Source organism: Chiroxiphia lanceolata, chromosome W (assembly GCF_009829145.1).
Source record: "Chiroxiphia lanceolata isolate bChiLan1 chromosome W, bChiLan1.pri, whole genome shotgun sequence".
Classification (NCBI taxonomy): Eukaryota; Metazoa; Chordata; class Aves; order Passeriformes; family Pipridae; genus Chiroxiphia; species Chiroxiphia lanceolata.
In genome coordinates this window covers 10,942,125-10,957,471 of record NC_045670.1, presented here as the reverse complement: position 1 = coordinate 10,957,471, position 15,347 = coordinate 10,942,125, and positions in this window count along the sequence as shown.

Below are 15,347 nucleotides of genomic sequence, written 5' to 3'. Positions count from 1 at the left end.
ACAATCTATACTGAAATTCTCCATCTCTCCTGTGGGAAAATCTGACCACAAGCATAAAACACCTCTTCCTCCCCTTCCACTGCTAGCCCAGAGGGACTAAAGCCTGGCACTGGCTTCCCTTAGATAGACCCTTTTAACTAGCTTGGCTTTATCACCTGGCTTCTCAGAGTGAATATAAAAGCCCAGTGCACTTTGCTTGGTGTACAAGGGGCTTGGTCAATCTTTGAGGTACTCTACTCCACCAAGAAACTCCCTTATTATAGGGGAATTAAAGGGCATACAAAATATTTGTACTTGATTATGCTGCTTTAAAACTGATGTGGATGGATGTGTGCTTTTCCTTATGTTCACATGGCTCATATGTACTTTTTCCTATGCTTATAGAGGCAAAAATTAAGAGTAACCCAAACCCAATGATCACCAATGAGTGACATTGTAGAGAAAAGAAAAAAGAATACAGGAAAAGAAACGTGATGTACAGACAGACTGCAAAGAAAGCCACCTCCTGACCACTTGAAACCCTCTGGTGTCTCAAGTCACATGAAATCAGTAAACATACTATTTTCCTAATAAAGATGGCATTTCTTTTATGCCTTTTTTTGGGTATGTTTTCACCTAACAAACCTCAAAGACAAGTGTAAGTGTAGAAGACCCTTCCGTAAGATTTATGGCAAGGAGATCAGAGCTTGTTTTGCTTAAGAAGACTTTCCTTCCTAAAAGAGGCATCTTTCCCAGAGACAGTTTTAGATGTTTTCTCCTCCTGCATTCCAGAGAAATTCTCCCTGGTATGAGCAAAAGATAAGTCCTTGCAGACTTGTTGAAGGCCTCCACAGGGGGGGCAGGGATGATAAAAGCCCTGAGAAGAACAGGGGGTGTCTTTCCCCAGGGCCCAGTGTTTGAAAAGCCATTAGGATTAATGTTCTATAAGTCTAGTGTTCTCAACTTTGGAAAAAAATTTTCCTACAATCCTTCTACTGCCTGGCATTTTGGGGGTACCTGCATGTTATCTTACTTCACTACAAGGATGCTGTTGTTGCAAATGGTTTGATAAAATAATCAAGATTTGATAATATAAAAGTAGTTGTGATTAAAGGTAGAGAAGCACGATGTATTAGAATTGTTAGGGGTATTGTGTTTGAAAGAGTGCAACCACAGGAACTTTGCCAAGAAGTTGCTGGACCATACAAAGTTGCTTTGAAGTCCCCCACACCCTCCCCATCTTGGTCCAGGAACTGTGGATCCCAATTAGTATAGCTAAATAGTATAGACCAATGATTGTTGTAGGATAATGAAACAGACAAAATAAAGCTTAACCATGTTAGCATAACTTTTTGAAACTTAGCATGAGTGTGGCTTTGCAAAATGTAACTGTGGGCAGTTAAGATAAAGGGGATGTAAAGGCTTGCATGAATGGGAAAGATAAGGGAATGTAATGGCTTGCAAAAGAGACCTAGAGGAGGCCAGAAAAGAAGCGCTTCAGCACAGTAGTAATCAATAACTTTGCAAGGGAAACAGGACATGGGTGGTGGTATGGTTGCTTGAAATGATAAGGCTTTATGTAACAACCGTATAGTAATAAGTATAGGGAATAGGTAACCGAATGTATAAGACAGCTACAAACCGGACTTTGTACCGATTCTCAAAGAATGCATATGATAGATAATATTTGAAAATTGCTTTCTCCAGTGTATAGAAAGCTCTCATTTTTTTTTACTTGTCGGACACACACATGGTAGTTCAACCCCTGCATGGCCCCGGCCGCAATAAAAGTGTGCTATTCTATACAGTACATACTGTGTAGAGATTCCTTTGAATCAATAAGACTATATACCTAAAAGAACCAATCCTTTCAAAGCTTAGATTCAAGAGTGGGGCAACTGGACCATAACTAATATATAACTAAATAGAAGAATAGAACTTAGCTAGGCATAACTAGTATAAAACTGAATAGAAGAATGAAACTTATGTAATGATAAGATCTATAAACTGTATGGATTTTGTAGTCGGATGAACATGTTTTGGAGGAGATATCCTCCTGTGTTTCCAGCACTGAATAAAGGAATGTCAACTTATTCACATCAAATTGGTGTTGGATAAGTTTCTTTCGTCACATTTGGTGACACTGTGAAAAGCCAAATTGAAAAAAAAATCTAGAAAAGAGCCTCACAGTCTTTCCAGCTTCCCCTGAGGATAAAAAGCCCAAGGGATAATTATCATTTGGCTTTTTTCAGTCGTGATTTACCATGATTAATGCTCCTCTCTACATCCTCCCTCACAAATACAACTGCCATATGCATTTTGGACAAACCACCTCAATTTTGGGCCAAGTCCCTCACAAAAGGCTGAAAACTCACTGTAAAAGCTGCTCTTTGGGGAAAGTGCCATGGTCCAGTGCATCCTGGCAGAAGTGCCTCCTCAGTTGTGCCGGGTGGGTACACAGCCCCTCGTGAGAGGACAAGGGCAGGTGTCGAGGCAGCCATGTCTGCTGAGGGAAGGGGCTGAGACGTATGGAGCGAAATGCCCCCTTTGGGCCTGGCTCGCCACCTTCATCCAACCCCCGTGGAAGCCTGGGAGAGGGACAGGAGGGGCTAGAGGAGCCCCCAGGCAAGGCCGGAGCCTGGAACAGACCCGCGGCCAGGACAAGAACAGTGACAGAAACAAACCCAAGCACCACCACCCGCCACCTCTGCCCCGCCCCTCACAGAAAAAGACAGGATTCCCCTTGCCCCGCCCCTCTTCCCGCTGACGTGATGTCCCTGTGAGCGCCTCCTGATTGGGTCGGCGGGAGTAGGTGACCTCGCGGTGTGACGCCAGTGTGTCGCTGGGGAGGCGAGGCGGAGGGCAGGTAGGCAACATGGCGTCTCCCGGTTGAGGGGCTGAGGGTGGTGGTACGGTGCGCGTTTCGTAAGGGCGTGTGGTGGGCAGTGACCGCGGGGCAGCCGGAGCCGTCAGGTGCCGTGCAGGTAACGAGCGGGCCGGTAGGGAGTGGGAGTGCAGATGGTTGTCTCCCTTGTAGTGGGGTCTGGATGAGGGGCGCAGCCGGCCGCTCCCCGGGCCCTCAGCCCCGCCGCCGAGTTGAACGTCGCTGCCGCTTCTCCTTGGCCGAGGCGAGGGACCATCCGCGCCCTTGTTGTGATTCAGCAGATATGACGTGCCGGCCGGGCGCCTGCGGAGCCGCTGGCCTCTCGGGGGCGGGGGATCGCACGTTGGGGGCTGTTTCCCCGGCCGTGGAGGAAAACGAGCCTGTGAGCGCTGCGTTCCTCCATGACCTTGTTCCACCGTCACGGCCTCTCGGTACTGCTTTTGAAGGTACAGTTTAATGGAGATGAGAACCTGCGCGGTCAGTTCAGAGGGACAGAGTCCTGACACTCTATCCTGGGCTGGACCCGGGGAGCAGAGGGAGGTCAGGCAAGTAAGGTGACGCTCTTTTCCCTGAAATCTCCTGCTTTTCAGCAGTTTCGGGGACTGCCTGAGTCAAGGGAATACCTTTCTCCTTAATAACCCTTGATGAATTTGTCTCCTATGAGCTGATTGCCGTTGAAATGAGTAAACATTTAGTGTCTATGATATTTGGAAGTTCCTCCCCATGGTAATTAAATCTTTTGTGAAGAACCAAAACATCTGCTTTTGTTTGGGGGAGGCAGGGTGTGTGTGATTTTTGCCGAGTTTGCCTTCAGGCAATTTGTTAACTTCTGACTCTTGTGTTGTAAAAACCATAGTACTCATCTTCCCCATGACATTTGTGACTTTAGATTTCTACTGTATTTACTCTTTGGTTGCATCTTCTTTTAGGCTCAAGAGCCAAAATCTTTACTTCATGGGTCATAGCCCCCCACATCTCTGTTTATGCTTATTACCTATTTTTTTATCTTTTTCACTTATCTGATCTACTTTTGAATGGGAAAGAGGCTCACGATTGAGATGCAGACATATAATGGATGTGTATGCTGGTGTAAGAATACTTCAGTTCTGTAGTTTCTAACTTCCTAATAATGCCTTATGTTTTGTTTAGCTCAGTTTTTACAAGAAGTAAAACATTCAACACTTTTATGAAACTATTTAGTATAATTCAAGAACTGTCTTTCTGAGTTTTGATAGCTCAGAATTTGTCTTTTTAAAGGGAAAGTTAAGATTGCTTTGGTTTTTTACTAGTAAAAGAAATTACAATAGATGGAAATGAATAATCACCTTATCAAGTGTTTTTATTCCCCACATGACTTAAAAATTCCAAACAAACCAAAAAAAAAAAGAGTAATCTTAGAGAAATCTTATCATGTTGATGCTGTATCATTAGAATAGAGATAAGCAGGTGGACTGGCACTTAGCTGTGCAACTAATATAGCTGCCATCCTTTACTCAGTGAAAATATATTCATATTGATTTTAAGCACTTTGAGGTGGATATTCCTAAATGACAAGTTATTGCCAAATTAAGGAACAACTGACTTGTGACTGGTGATGTAACTTCAGTGGCTGTGCTACTGATAGAAGGCATGCTGCATCTCACAGCCTCTTATGGGGTTAAGAGGCTTTTGTGGGATCTTGGTGGGGGCAATCTTACTCCAGCTGTGATCTAGGGTGTTAAGGAAAAAGAGGAAGAAGCGGTGCTGCAATTAGTTAGACCTCTTTCTTGCTTTCCTTTCTTTATCCTCAGAGCATGGGACTTTCTGCCCCGTGAAGCACTCCTGCAACTGCTGGCTTCCTAGGGCTGACTCTGCATACCTGGCATCTCTGCTCTGTAACAGTATTTTTCAAGGAAGACAAAAAAACTGATTTGGCCTCTTTCTGTCCTTTTCTCCATACAGAACAGAGCTATGTATGTAGCACTGTACTAACTATGGGGAAGGGAGTGAGACTGAGATAGTATGTGTGGTGGTAACGTATCAGAGTTGGACTGATTTATTCAAGGCCATGTGCAGGATGGTGTTAAGTTGTAGTACCACAACTGTACTGCTACTTAATGACTTCAGGTTTTTGTACATGCAGAACTGTGATTCAAGTGTGTCAGTGGTGCTTTAGATCACCATTGCAATTGGGTGATTTAAACTTTTTAGACTATCCTGGTTTCAGCTGGGATAGAGTTAATTTTCTTCTTAGTAGCTGGTACAGTGCTGTGGTTTGGATTTAGTATGAGAATAATGCTGATAACACACTGACGTTTTGGCTGTTGCTCAGTAGTGCTTACCCTGAGCCAAGCACTTTTCAGTGTCTTGTGCTCTGCCAGTGAACAGGTGCACAAGAAACTGGAAGGGAACATGGCCAGGACAGCTGATCTGAACTGACCAAAGGGATATTCCATGCCATAGAATGTCATGGCCAGTATATAAACTGGGGGGAGTTGGCTGGGAGCCACTGATCGCTGCTTGGAGATGGGCTGGGCATCGATTAGTGGGTGGTGAGCAATTGTATTGTGCATTGCTTGTTTCTCTTGGGTTTTATTCCCCTTTATCATCGTTATTATTATTATCATTATTATAATACTCGAAACTTCAAAGGGAAAATGGAGGAAATCTCAGGTATAAGATATGTGAATGAATATAAGTTTCTCTTTAATAAATGAAACTTTAGTTTTCAGATTATTTTAAGAGTACACTGATCAGGTGGGAGACTTATGTTGATGGATTAAAAAATTTTAATGATAAGAAGTCATCAAAACCACATGAAAGAGCTCCATCTCCATTGTTTACATGGTGTTTAGCAGTGCCTGGTACTTATCCTAGAGACAAAAATCTCTAACAGAATAGGAGTCAGGTTTCTGGACCAATCCAGCAGACAACATCTCATCAGTCAGTCATGACTTGGCTTCGCGAACGAAGATTTGGGAAGGCACTATCCACTTTTGCTACAGGCACGCTGGTGGCTTATGAGGCCAATACGTGACAGACATATCCGATTGCAAAAGGCACAGCAGAAAGACTCCTTAGATGGTGTATTTTGCAAGACACGGTTCTTTCTGCGTTGCCTTTTTTCCTCGAGAGTGATCCTGCGTGTGTTCTCGAAGGAGACAGCTGCGTTATAGATGGTGTGTCTCCAGGCCTCCCGATTTGAGACCAGAGTAGACCAGTTATGGTGATCAATATGGCCAAGGCTGAGATGTTGTTTCAGGGAGTCCTTGAATCTTTTCTTCGGGGCTCCTCTCATGCGGCAGCCAGTGGCAAGTTCACCATAGAGCAGGGTCTTAGGAAGGCGGTGGTCCTTCATCCTTGAGACGTGCCCTGCCCATCGCAGCTGCGTTCTCATCAACATGGCCTCAATACTAGTGACAGCTGCTTGCTCTAGTACAGATGTATTGGTCACATAATCTGACCACATCTAATTCTATCACATTGGCAACCAGAGCTGTTTTGTCTGGTGCTGGTGGCAAAAGTGCTATAATGCCACAGAAGTCATCACCTTACTCGTTCTCCTCCTTTTTAATTGTATAAGCTTATGATTTTGTGTTGCTTCCACAAACTTTAGGGATTGATAATTCAGGACATTCAATATTGTTGTCAATGTTCAGTCTATATCATAAGTTTTTGGCATCAACCTGTTCCTGTTCTGTGTCCCTAATGACCTCTTGCAGTCTTATGTAGTCTTGTATGAGGCCTTCTAAGAGAAACTGAGCATTGGGGTTTTTTCCTCTCTTAAATGATCAGATTTATTCCGAATCTTTGCTTGCATGGGGAAGGCATTTTTTTTAATGTTAAGAAATACTGTCTTTCTTGTGGTTGGGAAATTTTGAAAGAACAGCTTCTATGTCCAGACTTGGTTATGGTGGGGGGGGGTTGTGGTTTGATTTTTCTGTTTGTTTGTTTTCCCTTCTTTGAAAGGCTACAAGGTCTTTTTGGAATCCTTTAAGCTTGCAATGTACTTGTTATAGGTTATAAATTTAAGAGTGGAATTTTTCTTCCCCCTACCACCCCACTGTAGGAAAGACAGTTTGAATGGAAAGGGGGAAGGGGTCAATTAGCCTTACAAAGGGTCTAACTGGCCAGACCGCATTCCTAACTGATGGCCCATGAGAGACTGGGGGGAGAGGAGAGGAGTTTTGGGAGGGGGTGGCTGGCTCTACTCAGAGGAGAGAGGGGCAGACTGCTGAGTTCTCGAACGGAGACAGAGTCTGTGTGCAGGCATTTTTTGGAGAAAAAGCCTGGAAACCGGGCTTTTCTGACTTCTCGTCCTGGTGAAGCTGGATCACTAGTCTCGGCTGGCTTTGCACACTGCCTTGTGACTCCAACCGGAGCCTACTGTGTTTTCATTGGAGAACTCTGTGCTCACTGAGGGAGAGAGAAGAGGAGCCTTGAGACACCGTCATCTGGGAACAACAATGAATTCTGTTGGGGGTGGACTGCTTTCCTTTCCCCTTTTCTTCCACTGGGGGAAGGGTCCCCCATTTTCTTTTATCGGCTTCTCCCACGACCTGAGACCACCTCCCAGACCCTCTCTCCGCGCGGTGACCGCCAGAACCCTACAGCGCCCCCTGCAGGTCAACACAGAGAACTGCAGGTCCTGCACTTCCAGCGACCTTGCAGGCCATGATTAGGACTGCACTAAAGGACAGAGAAGTATTCATTCAGACTTTTTTTGGGGTTGTTTTTTTTTTTTGTTTGAAGGGGACTGTTTGGGTACAGGACTATTGCCTAGTTTTTTTTGTGTTCTGTTTCTGTTCTTGCCAACATACATATATCTTTTAATAAAGGGTTGTTATTTCTTCTGTTTTTTCCACACTTCCTTGATTAAAGCTCCTTAATTTTGAATTCACAATTGCTGAGAGAGAGGAGTTTGGTTTGTCTCATAACTCATCCTCTTTAGCAAACTTTCCAGTCTCTTCAGGCTGAGATAGTACTTAAAACACAGAAGTGGGGGGAACAGAATATCATTGGTCTGACTTAGGTTTAAATCTTTTCTAGAAGGGAAAGCAGATTGTTTCAAAATGTCATGTTGCATTAGTAGTTATTACAGTTTTTAACTAACTGACTGAGTTCAAATGGAAATTCTGAGCTTATATTTTCTTGACTGCATTTTGTGTCAGAAACTTTTACACCAGAATAGCATTTTAAGTAGGCAAATCAGATGAAAATGTGTCCTATACAAAAAGTAGTCAGTTCTTCAGCTGAAAGATGGTCTGAATATACTTAAGCAACTTAGCTGTTGGTAGATGGTATTAAGGAAACTAGTAAAGAGTTGTGAGCTCTTGGTTAGTCTGGTCTATGTTGCTGAAGATCAGCATTCATGATAACTATTTACTAGATTAGGTGAAAGATTTGATTTAAGCCTTTTCCTAATGTATATGTTTGTGCTTGCACCATTTGGCATCTCTAGGATAGCAGCAGATGAAGCCATGACTAAAGTGACTGGTGAAGTTTGTTCCCTAAGTTTGTGAGGTTGGATTTCTAAGAGTACACATATGACCAGTTGTGCTATGTTAAGTGTTAGCTGTATGCTTAATCTAGACATAGAGATGTGCTTTTGTGTTTAACTTGTTTTGCTTTATCAATTCCGAACTCTAAATTAAAACTAGATTCCTAGTTTATAAACACTCAGCAAATTATTAAAGCATTGTTAAATATTTGACTCGTTCATAATAGTATGAAGTCTTATGCTAATTAAGCTGAAGTAGCTAAATTTGTTCAGAATTACTAGATACTTTCCATCTGATTATTTTAAGCTCTCCGAACTGGTAGGTGTTTGTTATCCAAGACTTTAAATATAGGAAAATAGTTGTTAAAAGCAGTTGCTCTACTCATCAAATTTAGGACTTGTTTCATTACTGCATTGTGAGATTATTATAGCCCTCACTAGTGGTATGAGTGTTGGATCATATTTTCTTGCTTTTTTCTTTCTAGAATGTAGGAGTTACACAGCATATTTATATTTTCTGCTATGGTTTATCATGCAAATGTCTGTCTTGCAGCTATTGTATCTCGAGGAGGGGGAAATGGTCTAGTTTACCACCTTGTCCTGGTTTTGGCTGGGATAGAGTTAATTTTTTCTCAGTAGCTGTTACAGTGCTGTACTTTGGATTCAGTATGAAAATAATGCTGATAACACAGTGATGTTTTGGCTGTTGCTCAGCAGTGCTTACCCTGAGTCAAAGGCTTTTCAACGTCTCATGCTCTGTCAGTGAGGAAATACACAAAAAACTGGGAGGGAGCATGGCCAGGACAGCTGATCTGAACTGGCCAAAGGAGTATCCCATACCATAGAATGTCATGCCCAGTATAAACTAGGGGAATTACCCAAGAGGGGGCCAACTGAGGTTCAGGGATGGGCTGCGTATCAGTCAGCGGGTGGTGAGCAATTGTGCATCACTTGTTTTTCTTGGGGTTTATATCTCACTTTCTTTCCCTGTTTTATTAATGTTATTATAATGTTAAATTTTACTTTGTTTCAATTAATTAACTGTTTTTAATTCACAAGTTTTACTTTTTTTCTAATTCTCCCCATCTCACTGGGGTGGGGTGGAAGTGAGGGAGCGACTGTGGGGTACTCTAGTTGCAGTTGGGGTTAAACCATGACACACCCTTTTCTTGGTGGTGATGTAGCTTCTAGAGTAGTGAAACTGATCTCAAGAGATCTTTAAATAACTTCGGTAGCAGTCAATAATAGGAACTACACTAAACCCCCATCTACTCTTGGAGTTGGCAGAACCTGTGTCATCCCCTTATTTGCTGCGTTTGGAAGTCAGGCCAGCCTTAGATGTTAGTTGCAGATGCTTTTCTCTTGTGACAGGACTCTCTTTTTGGAAAGGGTCCATTTTAAAAAGGTCACCCATTTGCTGCAACAGTTAAAAGTGAATTTAGAATAGGTGCATCTTCTAGACTCTTGTTTGGCACATCAGTCTCTGACTAAAGGAAAAGCTTGCACTGATCTACCTTGACCACAGGGGTGTCTATAAGTAATTTTCGATTTTCTTATGCTCTTGCCTGGAAAACTTGTAGTTCTAGAGGCTTGTGTGGTGCATAAGCTTTAACTTCATTGGAAACTTGTATGGCTGGTAAGTCATTCAGTGATTGAAAAACTGATACATTAGTGTACTGTGTTTTCTCAGTCTTGTAGTGTTTTCCCAGTCTTGTAGTGTTTTCCCTTCATCATCATCATGGCTAGGCTTCACGAACGAAGATTTGGGAAGGGCTCTACCCATGTTTGTTGCAAGCGCGTTGGTGGCTAAAAAGGCCAATACGAGATAGGCATGTCCGGTTGCAAAAGGCACAGCAGAAAGACTCCATAGATGGTATATTCTGCAAGGCACGATTCTTTCTGCGTTGTCTTTTCTCCTCAAGGGTGATCCTGCGTGCTTTCTCAAAAGCATCCGCAGCGTTATAGATGGTGTGTCTCCAGACCTCCCGATTGGAGGCCAGAGTAGACCAGTTATGATGATCAATATGGTCAAGGCTGAGATGTTGTTTCAGGGAGTCCTTGAATCTTTTCTTTGGGGCTCCTCTCTTGCGGCAACCGGTGGCAAGTTCACCATAAAGCAAGATCTTAGGGAGGCGGTGGTCCTTCATCCTGGAGATGTGCCCTGCCCAATGGAGCTGTGTTCTCAGTAACATGGCCTCAATACTTGTGACTGCTGCTTGTTCCAGAACAGATGTATTGGTCTCATAATCTGACCAGTGGATGTTTAGGATTGTGCAGAGGCAGCGTTGATGGAAACGTTGATAGAGGAGAGAAAGAGGCGGAGCCTCGCCAGCGGATGCTGCACTCCCGTGGAAGAGGAATGGGGAACTTCGGGGCACACAGAGGTTTACCGTTCCAGGTTTGGGGGAGGGGAAGGGTGTCGAGCGGGCCGTGGGGGTCCTCAGACTTGCGGGAATGAGAGTGTTTTCCCTTATTTCTGTGTGAAATGTATGGCAAATTAACTTATGTCCCAAATATGCAGTCAGGATCTTGAAGGAGGAATAGAGCTGTCAATTATCAGTTAAGAACCTTAAATCTTTAACCAACCCAAATAGTATGTGCTTTTAGCAAGTGCAGTGTCTTTAATGAACAAAGTGGGACATGACATGAGGATAGCTGCGTAACTACAGGTGTCTAACATTAACGTAATGAATCCGTATGGAACAACAGAGTGAGAGATGCCATGCTTCTCTGAGTGTGGAAGGGCTGTCTTCCACTCTTTAACTTCCCACTGACTGATATGTACTGAAGTAGAAGGTCTAGTTGCCCATTATGTCATGTTAAGCAATGGCACAATTTGAAGAATCAATTTCTCCTAATGTTTCTCACTGCTAGGATGAAGCTATCCAACATCTGCATGCCCTATACAGATGTTATTGCCATCACTAGAGTGTTGTCTCGTAATCCAGTAATGTGATATGTATGCAGACCTACTCTTCAGGGGCCCTTTTCTCCCTGTCTTTCCTACTCACGTATTCTGGAAATGTTTTTAAAAGTGCTGTTTCATTGATTCCTGTCCTTCTGCCCCTCAATCATTGCACTGGAAATAACAAACTGAATTAGTTTGATGTTATGGACTGTCCTTCAAATTTAGATCACTTGTCACAGTTACTTGGATTGTTGATCCATGGGTTGTGTATGCAGCAGAGATCTCATCCCTTCCTCTCTCCACTGTTGCCAGTGTAACCCCTATTCTGCATTTGGTTATGAAGGGAGGAAGGGGTTGAAAACATAACATTGGTGGTGAGATAGGGTTATTTTTAGCTGTTTTCACTCAAAGTGACTCTGCAACTGGGAAATGTTAAAGTGTGGGAAAATTTCACATATTGTGTTTTCCTTTGGGTTGTTTTCTGTCTGTTGAAAGAAATGGAATTCTCTCAAAGAAGATAACAGAATGTTGTTAAAGACTTAAAAGCATTCTTTCCCACAGGCTTGGGGAGAAGGGAGATAAGAGAGTTTAGAATTGTAAAAACACAGCCTGGTGATGAATTTGTGCTTGCCTCAGACCTTTGATATGTAAGGCAAAGCCCAAACTGGGCTGGCACTTTTTGCCCTTGCTAAGTTTGGACTTAGCAGTGTATGTGTGTCCCTTCAGTGATGGAATAAATCTATTCTTCACACTTCAGCTGTGGGTTGTGGCCATCTTGGTATTACCTGTGTATAATCAATTTGCACAGGCTAAGTGTAGGGTGACCACTTGTACTTATATCCCATAAGACGAAGACGTCATTAGATTTGTTTTAACCAGTGGCTATTGAAAATTGAATGGAAACTTCCTACCAGTGTTTGCTTCAAGGAGAGTTTGCTTTGTTCTTGTTGATCTTAAAATAGACCAAGAACCTTAATGTACTTTATTTCCTGGATTGCAGTAGATGCACTTAAAATTTTTTTTTCTGTTAAGGCTAGTGAAAGTAATGCTTTTTCTTTTTTTTTTTTTTCTGCAGAAGGTGTAGTTGCAACATGTCAAATTTAGTTGTACAATGACTTTACCCAAAGAGCTGTTATCAGTGACTCATATCACTGTGCTTTATGAAAGGGGAGTATCTCCATGCAGCTGACCATGCTTCTTGTTTGCAGAACCATTAGAGGTACAAAGCAGAAGCAGTTGCTGCAGATTTTGGGGTGATGTCATCCATTTGGATACTGCAATAAATTAAAGCAGAATCTCTTTTGTACTGAAGTAAACTCTGATCAGTTTTTTACTGTCAGTCTCAGAGATCTCAGTTGCGTAACAATAATTGAATGCTTACATAGGTGGGAAGCTTTGAGAGAACCTTGACTTCTGTTTTATCTTAGCAACAGGCACTGTCTACTTCTGGTTTTGTTGCATATACAGCAAACAGAATTGTTAATCACTGCACACACTAACACTAGAACAGGCTGCCAGCCACATTTCATCACCTCCTTTCCAAAAAACTTTTAATTAAAATAGTGGCTTCCAACTAATCAGATTTGATAGGCTATTCAGGGGCCACTGTTACAAGCATCTTGCTGTTGCTCTGTCCTGCACTATATACATGTTATAGGTTAGAAATCCAGGAGAATTTTTCTTCCCCCTGCCCCCCACTGTAGGAAAGACAGAGTTTGAATGGAAAGAGGGAAGAGAGTCAATTAGCCTTACAAAAGAACTAACTGGCCAGGCCACATTTCTAACTGATGACCCATCAGAGGCTGGTGGGAGAGGGGAGGAGTTTTGGGAGGGGATGGCTGGCTCTGCTGGGGGGGGGGGGAGAGGCAGACTGTGGAGTTCGCTCTCTAGAACGGAGACAGAGTCTGTGTGCAGGGATTTTTGGAGAAAAAACCTGGAAACCGGGCTTTTCTGGCTTCTCATCCTGGTGAAGCCGGATCACTAGTCTCGGCTGGCTTTGCACACTGCCTCATGACTCCAGTCAGAACCTACTGTTTTCATTGGAGAACTCTGTGCTCACTGAGGGAGAGAGAAGAGGAGCCTTGAGACACCGTCATTTGGGAACAACAGTGAGTTCCGTTGGAGATGGACTGCTTTCCTTTCCCCTTTTCTTCCATTGGAGGAAGGGTCCCCCATTTTCTTTTTCACCTTCTCCCGCGACCTGAGACCACCCCTCAGACCCCCTCCCCGCGTGGTGACCACCAGAGCCCAACAATGCCCCCCTGCAGGTCAACACAGAGAACTGCAGGCTCTACACCTCCAGCGACTCAACAGCGCCCCCTGCAGGCTAAAATTAGGACTGCGCTAAAGGACAGAGAAGTATTCATTCAGACTTTTTTTTGGGTTTTTTTTTTTTGTTTGAAGGGGACTTTTTGGGTACAGGACTATTGCCTAGTTTTTTTTGTGTTCTGTTTCTGTTCTTGCCAACATACATATATCTTTTAATAAAGGGTTGTTATTTCTTCTGTTTTTTCCACACTTCCTTGATTAAAGCTCCTTAATTTTGAATTCACAATTGCTGAGAGAGAGGAGTTTGGTTTGTCTCATAACTCATCCTCTTTAGCAAACTTTCCAGTCTCTTCAAACTGAGACAATACAGAATGCGGATGTTGGTTATAGCCTTTCACTTGTACTGAAACAAGTAGTTATAGTAAAAACTTAAACCACTGTTTAAATCTGAAATACCTGTGATGCTTAAGAAATCAGTCACTCCTTTTCACTGTTTTTCAGTGTAAAATTAGTAGTAGTTCATGAATGTAACATAGACAACAAAAATAAATCTCTTTAAAGTTGGGTGGTTTTTTGGTATTTTTTTAGTTTTCAGAGTGAATGGTGCATCCTCAGTTGTGTGTACTTAGGCTACACAATGTGTATTAGCAGACTGTACCAGGGTGAATTTATGTTGATACTTTTGGTCTGTGTTTGGCCCCAACCACCTGCAGTAGTTTATATTCTCCCTGCCAAGTTCACTGATAAAACAGTGAATTTGTCCTTGGAGGGAGAACTTCTGTATAAACTGTTTTAATTGGTGTTCTGTGATTGGCTAATTGTCCTCCAAGGTCACTTGAAAGAGAATTTGAGGAGGAGGATGAAGTAGTGCCCCCAGACTCAATTAAGAAAGACCCCCAAAACATACTGCGCATGCATTAGGGGATTTCCGAAGTTCTCACGCATGCACAGAAGAGATGCACTTACATAACCGGGAGGTGGGACTGAGGGCCTCTGACTGGGCGGTGCTGGCCACACCTGGGAGGTTAATTGTATAAAAGTAGATAGTGCTTGGAAGGCAGCTAACTTCACACCAAGGACAACATTGCCTTTTGGCAAGGAACGCCTGCCAGTTTGTGAACTCACTGACTCTCCAAGGATGCAGCTTCTGCTATAGGTAATTATAGGCACGCTAGGTCGGTAAGATAACTTTATGGGCAACAACTGGGTAACTGGGGAGGTCATGCTGGGGGCTTATTTCTCTCCTCCTTCCTCCCTTTTGGGTTTGTTCGTTTTGTTGATCACCTCTTGGTAATAAATATTGGTTTTCGTTAAGCTTTTAACGGTGTCATGGTTTCAAGCTTCAGTATGTCTTGAACCCTTCCCTAATACACAGGCAAAATGGAAGTTGCAAGATCAGATCTCTTCTCTGAAAATCATAGATATGCTAAATTGATTATGGTTGATAACTTGACGCATTTTGGTTTCATCTGACTGATAATATTTCTCATTTGTCTGAAGTTGAGAGCTACTTCAGAGAATTGCTCTGATCTGGAATCTAGGCACACTCTCACCCCAAAATGAAGCATATAGCAACAAAAGACCAAATAGTTAAATTGGCTTGAGTTATCACTGAGAAAGCTGTTTCAGGTATCATTACCAATCATGGCTAGGCTTCGCGAATGAAGATTTTGGGACGGCTCTACCCACGTTTGTTACAGACGCGCTGGTGGCTAAAAAGGCCAATATGAGATAGGCATGTCCGGTTGCAAAAGGCACAGCAGAAAGACTCCTTAGGTGGTATAATATGCAAGACACGATTCTTTCTGCATTGTCTTTTCTCCCGAAGA